We start from the raw sequence: 9,327 nt of genomic DNA on the forward strand, positions 1-9,327 counted from the left end.
TCTCTTGCTCAAAAATCATAGTATCTGTTAAATAGCAATAACCATAGCTAACACATATTGCATTCTCACTATGCTTTGCACTATTCTACTTAATACCATTGAAACCTCATAACAACCCAGCAGTAGATACTACCACCTTTGGCAGAAAAAAACTGAGGTCACTCAGTTTCTGGATGTCTGAGCTGGAAGCTGTATGGAGGCTGGAGGCCCCATCTGGTTCCGGGGTCCGTTCTCAACTCCTGCAATCTAGATTCTAGTGAGAAACAGGCCTTTCAGGCTGTCTCCTAAGTCCTCTCCTAAGTCTCCTCTCTTTCGCATCTGAGAGGAGAATGAAGGAAGTGAGAAAGCCAATTGAACTGTCCAGTCACAGTATAGGCCCTGTCCAAATTCACTTTTCTCATTGAGTTGAAGTCTTCTAGGAGCCAGAGATAACCCAGGTGGGAAGCAGGCACATTTGGCAGTCACAGCCTTGTCTGGTTAATTATATTGACCAATATAGAAAAGCGCACCTTTGAAGCTGCTCTGATGTTCACTGAAGAAGTGAGCTACCTCCAGGAAGGCTGGACCCCTAGGTTATTTGCAATTCTTTCAGAGAACTTGACAGTTCTTTCAAATGACACTTTTTACTATGTATTAAATAGTGAAAGAAAGATTATGGGATACCTGAATTTGCTGGTTACTTGCTTGAAGTAGTTTCTTTGCCCAGCCAAAGGCCTCAGCTTGATTAGGTGGTAGTGGCCAGTGTTGGTGGAGTGGCTGCCCTTACTTTGCCCATTTTCCCAGCAGGCCAAGCAAGCAATTGAGGGCCTCACTTGGATGTTAGTAAGCTAGGTTTGAACTCTTTCTTCATTCTTTTTTTTTTTGACAAAGTCTCACTCTGTCGCCCAGGCTAGAGGGCAGTGGCGTGATCTGGGCTCACTGCAACTTTCACTTCCCAGGTTCAAGCAATTTCTGGCTAATTTTTGTATTTTTAGTAGACATGGGGTTTCACCATGTTCGCTGGTCTGGTCTAGAACTCCTGAGCTCAGTGATCTGCCCGCCTTGGCATCCCAAAGTACTGGAATTACAGGCGTGAGCCCCTGGTTCCGGCCTTCAACTCTTTAAAAAGCATTACTATGCTCGCTTCAGCAGCACATATACTAAAATTGGAACCATACAGAGAAGATTAGCATGGCCCCTGCGCAAGGATGACATGCAAATTTGTGAAGCATTCCATAATAATAAAAAATAAAAATAAAAAGCATTACTGACCAGGCTTGGTGACTTACACCTGTAATCCCAGCACTTTGGGAGGCCAAGGCGGGTGGATCACCTGATGTCAGGAGTTCTAGACCAGCCTGGCCAACATGGTGAAATCTTGTCTCTACTAAAAATACAAAAATCATCTGGGCACACATCTGTAATCCCAGCTACTTGGGAGGCTGAGGGAGGAGACTCACTTGAACCAGGGAGTTAGAGGTTGCGGTGAGCTGAGATCGCACCACTGCACTCCAGCCCGGCGACAGAGTGAGACTCTGTCTAAAAGAAAAAAAATTAGCAGGGCCTGGTGGCTTGTGCCTATAATCCCAACTATGTGGGAGGCTGAGCCAGGGATAATTGCTTGAACCCGGGAGGTGGAGGTTGCAGTGAGCCAAGATCTCACCACTGTACTCCAGCCTGAGCCACAGAGCAAGACTCTTTCTCAAAAACAAACAAAATTGAAGATAATTTCATACAGTCAATGGGGAGTATTGGGAGTATTGAACTTTTAGGTTAGGATCAGGTATTTCATAAAATCTGTGGCCCTTTAGGTAAATATCTTTAAAGAATATTGTTTCAGGCAATGCAGTTTGTGTGGATGTGTGCTGTCTTGACCTAGTTTTTAGGCCCTGGCTAAAGGCCAATTAGTTCCTCTTCTTGAGTTGCCGATTATGTCCGCAGCCCCAACCACCTCCTTTATCAGGCTCAAACACTAGGGACCATTATACACCCAGCCTAATTACTCCAGGGTGAGTTACCAGACAACTAGGGCCAGCCCTTATAGCCCTGAGCCCCCAGAAATTACTCAAATTAGCTAATCCCAAACCTGTTGGCCCTGCCTGATCCTTCTCTTACTGCAAACATCGCAACAAATGTTCTTCCCTAGTTCCCCACTCACTCCTTCTGCTCCCAGTGAGTGGCCTTGTGTGAAGCCCCAGGGAAATTAGAGTACAAAACAAACTTGGGCTGACGTGGTGGCCCACATCTGTAATTGCAGCACTTTGGGAGGCTGAGGAAGGCAAATTACTTGAGGCCAAGAGTTCAAGACCAGCCTGGCCAACATGGTGAAACCCTGTCTCTACTAAAAATACAAAAATTATCCAGGCGTAGTGGCACACGCCTGTAGACTCAGGTAGTCAGGAGGCTGAGGAGGGAGAATGTCTTGAAACTGGGAGCAGAAGTTGCAGTGAGCCAAGACAGTGCCACTGAACTCCAGCCTTGGTGAGTTAAAGCCTCTGTCTCAAACAAACAAACAAAAAAAACAAAACAAAAACTCGAAAACTCCGGGCCCGGTGGCTCAAGCCTGTAATCCCAGCACTTTGGGAGGCCGAGGCGGGTGGATCACAAGGTCAAGAGATCGAGACCATCCTGGTCAACATGGTGAAACCCCGTCTCTACTAAAACTACAAAAAATTAGCTGGGCATGGTGGCGCGTGTCTGTAGTCCCAGCTACTCGGGAGGCTGAGGCAGGAGAATTGCCTGAACCCAGGAGGCGGAGGTTGCAGTGAGCCGAGATCGCGCCATTGCACTCCAGCCTGGGTAACAAGAGCGAAACTCTGTCTCAAAAAAAAAATAAATAAAATAAATAAATAAAACTCCGAAAACTGTTTCTGACTCTTGTGCTACGTCTAACCTCACCATCCCTCACCCAAGGTAACCTATTTTTGTTTTTTTTTGTATTTTTTGAGACAGAGTTTCTCTCTTGTTGCCCAGGCTGGAGTGCAATGCATTATCTTAGCTCACTGCAACCTCCGCCTCCTGGGTTCAAGCAATTCTCCTGCCTCAGACTCCCAAGTAGCTGGGATTACAGGCATGCGCCACCACGTCCAGCTAATTTCGTATTTTCTTTTTTCAAGATATGCAGCTAATTTTGTACTTTTAGTAGAGATGGGGTTTCTCCATATTGATCAGGCTGGTCTCGAACTCCAGACTTCAGGTGACCCGCCTGCTTTGGCCTCCCAAAGTACTGAGATTACAGGTGTGAGCCAGCACACCTGGTCCGTAACCTATTAAAAGTAATTCCTGGCCAGGTGCTGTGGCTCACACCTGTAATCCCAGCACCTTGGGAGACTGAGGTAGACATATCACCTGATGTCAGGAGTTCAAGACCAGCCTGGTCAACATGGTGAAACTGCGTCTCTACTAAAAAATACAAAAATTATGCCAGGCGTGATGGCTTGTGCCTGTAATCCCAGCACTTTGGGAGGCTGAGGCTGGTGGATTGCCTTAGGTCAGCAGTTTGAGACCAGCCTGGCAACACATGGTGAAACCCTGTCTCTACTAAAATTACAAAACAATTAGCTGGGCATGGTGGTGCATGCCTGTAATTCCAGCTACTTGGGAGCCTGGGGCAGGAGAATCACTTAAACCTGGGTGGCGGAGGTTGCAGTGAACTGAGATCGTGCCACTGACCTTAAGCCTGAGCAACAGAGAAAGACTTTGTCTAAAAAAAAAAAAAAGTCAAAAAATTGCCAAGCGTGGTGGTGGGCACCTGTAACCCCAGCTACTTGAGAGTCTGAGCCAGAGAGAATCGCTTGAACCCAGTAGTCAGAGGTTGCAATGAGCTGAGATTATACCACTGCACTCCAGTCTGGGCAACAGAGCAAGACTCAATCTCAAAAAAAAAATAAGTAAAAAAATAAGGCTGGGCATGGTGGCTCATGCCTGTATCCCAGCACTTTGGGAGGCTGAGGCAGGTGGATCACCTAAGGTCGAGAGTTTGAGACCAGCCTGGCCAACATGGTGACACCCCATCTTTATTTTTTTTTTTTGCTTCTGCTTTTTTTAAAAATTTCTTTCTTGTCTGTTTTTTCTGGTGAAACCTCATCTTAAAAAAAAAAATTAAAAAGAAAAAAGTAAATACATAAAATTCCTTCTCAGCACAACTTCTATTTCAAAACCCCCAGATTTGGATGGAGGAGTCTGGCCCTAAGGTTGTGATCAGCCCCACGTTCCTGCCTAACCACAAGCCCTACAGGTTAGTGGGGTGGGAGTGAGAACAAGGCTAGCTAGTGGCTCTTGAGCCTGACTCTCCTGGGACAGAGAGTGATGGCACAGAGTGGGGGCCAGGCCAGGTGGGTTCCAGGCCCTGCTCTGAGAGCTGACTTGTTGCTTTGCATTTGATATCGTCTAGCTTTTTGTCAGAACTTATATATATATATATGTATACGTGTATATATAGATGTATATATGTACTTTTGTTGTTGTTGTTGCCTGGGTGGGAGTGCAGTGGCAAGATCTCAGCTCACCGCAACCTCTGCCTCCTGAGTTCAAGCGATTCTTCTGTCTCAGCCTCCCAAGTAGCTGGGATTACAGGTGCCCAACACCACACCCAGCTAATGTTTGTATTTTTTTTTTCAGTAGAGGCAGGGTTTCACCACGTTGGCCAGACTGCTCTCGAACTCCTGATCTCATGATCTGCCCACCTCAGCCTCCCAAAGTGCTGGAATTACAGGCATGAGCCAGCACACCCGGCCTGGAACTTTTAAATTTTTTTATGGCAGGATTTATTAAGCAGCAATGTGTCATGCTAACATTTTTGTTTTGAGCATTTTATTTCTGGAAAAAAAATAAATCCCAAGGTTTATCCCAGAACAATGGAACAAATCTGAGGTATTTATTTATTTAGAAATGGAGTCTGGCTCTGTTGCTCAGGCTGGAGTGCAGTGGCATGATCTCAGCTCACTGCAGCCTCCACCTCCCAGATTCAAGCAATTCTCCAGCCTCAGCCTCCCAAGTACCTGGGATTACAGGCATGCACCACCAAGCCAAGCTAATTTTTGTATTTGTATTTTTTATTTTTTTAATTGCGGGATTTATTAAGCAGCAATGTGTCATGCTAACATTTTTGTTTTGAGCTTTATGAAAAAAACTAAATTCCAGAACAATGAAACAAATCCGAGGTATTTATTACTGTATTTATTTATTTAGAAACAGAGTCTTGCCCTGTTGCCCAGCCTGGAGTACAATGGCTGATGTCGGCTCACTGCAACGCCTCTCGGGTTCAAGAAATTCTCCTGCCTCAGCCTCCCGAGTAGCTGAGATTACAGGCGGATGCCACCATGCCCAACTAATTTTTTGTATCTTTAGTGGAGATTGGTTTCACCATGTTAGCCAAGCTGGTCTTGAACTCCCAACCTCCTGATCTGCCCAACTCGGCCTATCAAAGTGCTGGGTTACAGGCATGAACCACCGTGCAGGGCCTTTTTTAATTACTATTATTTTGAGTTGGGAGTCTCCCTCTGTGGCCCAGGCTGGAATGCAGTGGCTAGATTTCTGCTCACTGCAACCTCCGCCTCCCGGATTCAGAGGCTTCTCCTGCCTCAGCTTCCCGAGTAGCTGAGACTATAGGTGCGTGCCACCTCCTAGCTAATTCTTTTTTTTTTTTTTTTTTGAGACGGAGTTTCGCTCTTGTTACCCAGGCTGGAGTGCAATGGCGCGATCTTGGCTCACCGCAACCTCCGCCTCCTGGGTTCAGGCAATTCCCCTACCTCAGCCTCCCGAGTAGCTGGGACTATAGGCGTGCGCCACCATGCCCAGCTAATTTTTGTATTTTTAGTAGAGAGGGGGTTTCACCATGTTGACCAGGATGGTCTCGATCTCTTGACCTCGTGATCCACCCGCCTCGGCCTCCCAAAGTGCTGGGATTACAGGCGTGAGCCACCGCGCCCGGCCTGCTAATTCTTGTATTTTAGTAGAGACAAGGTTTCACCACATTGGCCAGGCCGGTCTCGAACTCCTGATGTTGTGATCCACCCACCTCAGCATCCCAAAGTGCTGGGATTACAGGCGTGAGCCATGGTGCCCGGCCTTGTCTTGTAAAATTATTTTTTGTTGAAGGGTCTCACTGTGTCGCCCAGGCTGGAGTGCATGGTGCGATCCCGGCTCACTGCAGCCTCGACCTCCTGGGCTCAAGAGATCTCTCCGACATCAGCCTGATGAGCAGGTGGGACCACAGGCGCGCGCCACCACCGTGCCCAACTCCTTCCCAGTTCAACTGTGGTTAAAACTGGTATGTGGGGGCAATGAGAGAGACGGGTGAAAAACGAGAAACAAGGGATAGGGCTGACCTCTTTTGTGGAGAAAGAAAAAAGAGTTTCGTCAGAAAACGTAAGTTGCCCCTCAGCCGCCTGGTATCAGGAAGTACGGAGGCCGCCCAACGCTAACTCCTCTCAGGGAAGCCCGGGGCAGGCCACCTGAGTCCATCCGGAGTGGGCGGGTAGGCCGCGGGACCACGTGGCCCAGAGCGCCCTTCCCCGCTGCCGGCAGGGGCGGGCTCGGGCGCGCCTGCAGCGCTGGGCGGGACGCGGGCTCCCAGGCCCTGCGGAGAGCGGCCACCGCCTGCCTCTTTCGTTTTTATCTTGAGACCTGATATGGCTCTGTGGCTCAGCCTGGAGTGCAAGCGGCGTGATCACTGCTCACTGCAGCCTCAGCCTCCTCTAGCCTTAGTCGCTCCGGTGCCTGGGACCACGAGCTGGCGCCACCACCTCCGGCTACGTTTTTTGTATTTTTAGCAGAGACTGGGATCCTGCCATGTTGGCTAGGCTGCTCTCGAACTCCTGAGATCAAGCGATCCGCCCGCCTCGGCCTCCCAAAGTGCCGGGACTGCAGGCATGAGCCATTGTGCAGGGCGCTCAGCCTCTTTTGGCGCCTCCTTTCGCATTTCCGGGGCCGGGCTTGTGCAGCTTGTTGGAGAAGGGTCCCGCCCTCTACGGGAAGTCCTTCGCTGCCGAGGTCACAGGCGCGGATTACAGGAGAACCGAGGTGCGTTCCAGCATGTTCCTGCAGCGCACCGCTCCCTCCTGCAGTTGCGTAACGTCAGATCCCTGAAACACATCTCACATACGCGTGACTGGTGGTGTTTCTCCCTTTGAACCCTGACAGATAAAGGAGGCCACTAATAGTGATAAGGAATTGTACCATGTACTCCATGCTTCAATAACTGGATGCTCAGCGACACGGCTGAGTTCTTCCTGCCATCCTAACACACAGGCAGATGTTAACCTCCTATTTGACAAGTGGTCAACTTTTCTGCCTTTGGAAAGGCTTGGGGCTGGGGTGAGGGAGAGAGAAACTTTTATAGTGATCCTATGTACATTTCCCTAGAATGATGGATTAGGGGGTATGGTGATTAAATATACAATATATACTTTAATATACATTAAAAAGTTCTGGAAGGATATACTTCAAAATATTGTCAGTGTTTTTTTCTATTTTTCCCATTTGGAATGTTGGAACAACCAACTGTTATTTTAGTCCTTTCTCCTTCCTTCATTGCTTCTCCAAATTTAGGGGCCTCATTGCAGTAAACTTGTTTGCAGGTCATCTGGGCACTCTCTTGAAATAAATTGTCTCTCTTGGCTCTTAAAGGTCTCAACTGCTTCTTACCAATGTTAATTCCATTGACTACCATCAGAATCTGATGAGCAATTCACTCATCAGAGAAGCTGTTTCTATACTTTCCTAAATGACCATTTTTTAGATGCTGGGAAAAAATGGTATTAAAAAAGGCTATGAGTCAGCCGGTCATGGTGGCTCACGCCTGTAATCCCAGCACTTTGTGAAGCTGAGGTGAGAGCATTGCTTGAGCCCAGCAGTTCAAGACCAGCCCTGGCAACATAGCAAGACCCCATCTCTACAAAAAATTTTAAAATAAGCCAAGTGTGGTGGTGTGCACCCATAGTCCTAGCTACATGGGAGGCTGAGGTGGGAGGATTACTTCAGCCCAGGAGTTTGAGGTTGCAGTGAGCTAGGATCACACCTCTGCACTTCAGCCTGGGTGACAGAGCAGGACCCTGTCTCTAAAAAAAAACGTCAGCCAGGCACGGTGGCTCACACCTGTAATCCTGTACTTTGGGAGGCCAAGGTGGGTGGATCACCTGAGGTCAGGAGTTTGAGACCAAACTGACCAACATGAAGAAACCCCGTCTCTACTAAAAATACAAAATTAGCTGGGCCTGGTGGCGCCTGCCTGTAATCCCAGCTACTCAAGAGGCTGAGGCAGGAGAATTGCTGGAACCTGAGAGGTGGAGGTTGTGGTGAGCTGAGATCTCACCATTTCACTCCAGCCTGGGCAACAAGACTGAAACTCCATCTCAAAAAAAAAAAAAAAGTTGGCTGGGCGTGGTGGCTCACACCTGTAAGTACTTTGGGAGGCAGGGACAGGTGAATCACCTGAGGTCAGGAGTTTGAGACCAGCCTGGCCAACATGGTGAAACCCCGTTTCTACTAGAAAAAACACACAAAAAAATTAGCCAGGCATGGTGGCACATGCCTGTAGTTCCAGTTACTTGGGAGGCTGAGGAAGGATAATTGATTGAACCCAGGAGGCCGAGATCACGCCACTGCACTCCAGGATGGGTGACAGAGCAAGACTCAGTCTCAAAAAAAAAAAAAAAAAAAAAGGTGTGGACTTTGTTATGCATATGACTCAAAAATATATCCATACTTCCATATAGAAAGAACCGTTAGAGGCCAGATACAGTGGCTAAGGCCTGTAATCCCGGCACCTTGGTAGGCGGAGGCTGGTGGATCACTTGAGGCCAGGAGTTCAAGACCAGCCTGACCAATATGGGAAACCCTGTCTCTACTAAAATATGCAAAAATTAGGCCAGGCATGGCAGCTCATGCCTGTAATTCCAGCACTTTGGGAGGCTGAGGCAGGCGGATCATGAGGTCAAGGCGGATCATCCTGGCCAACATGGTGAAACCCCTTCTCTACTAAAATACAAAAACTTAGCCCGGCATGGTGGCGGGTGCCTGTAGTCCCAGCTACTTGGGAGGCTGAGGCAGGAGAATCGCTTGAACCTCGGAGGCAGAGGTTGTGGTGAGCCAAGATCGTGCCATTGCACTCCAGCCTGGGCAATAAGAGCAAAACTCGGTCTCAAAAAAACAAAAAAAAATGTTTTTATGTTTATAAAATCTAAGAGGATAGCTGGGTGTGGTAGTATGTACCTGCAGTCCCAGCTACTCAGGAGACTGAGGCAGGAAAATCACTTGAACCGAGAGGCAGAGGTTGCAGTGAGCCAAGATCACACCAGTGCACTGTAGCCTATGTGCACAGTAAGACTCAGACTCAAAAAAAAAAAA

General features: G+C 48.1%; 1 non-coding gene across 1 annotated transcript; it reads left to right on the forward strand.

The window, feature by feature from the left end:
- The first annotated feature begins 1,115 nt into the window (after window positions 1-1,115).
- On the forward strand, window positions 1,116-1,222 carry LOC116542402. Its single transcript, XR_004265206.1, has one exon. It is a non-coding gene; the product is annotated as a U6 spliceosomal RNA (small nuclear RNA).
- The last annotated feature ends 8,105 nt before the right edge of the window (window positions 1,223-9,327 follow it).

This window comes from Sapajus apella, unplaced genomic scaffold (assembly GCF_009761245.1).
Source record: "Sapajus apella isolate SASKATOON/1434 unplaced genomic scaffold, GSC_monkey_1.0 scaffold167, whole genome shotgun sequence".
NCBI classification, from domain to species: domain Eukaryota; kingdom Metazoa; phylum Chordata; class Mammalia; order Primates; family Cebidae; genus Sapajus; species Sapajus apella.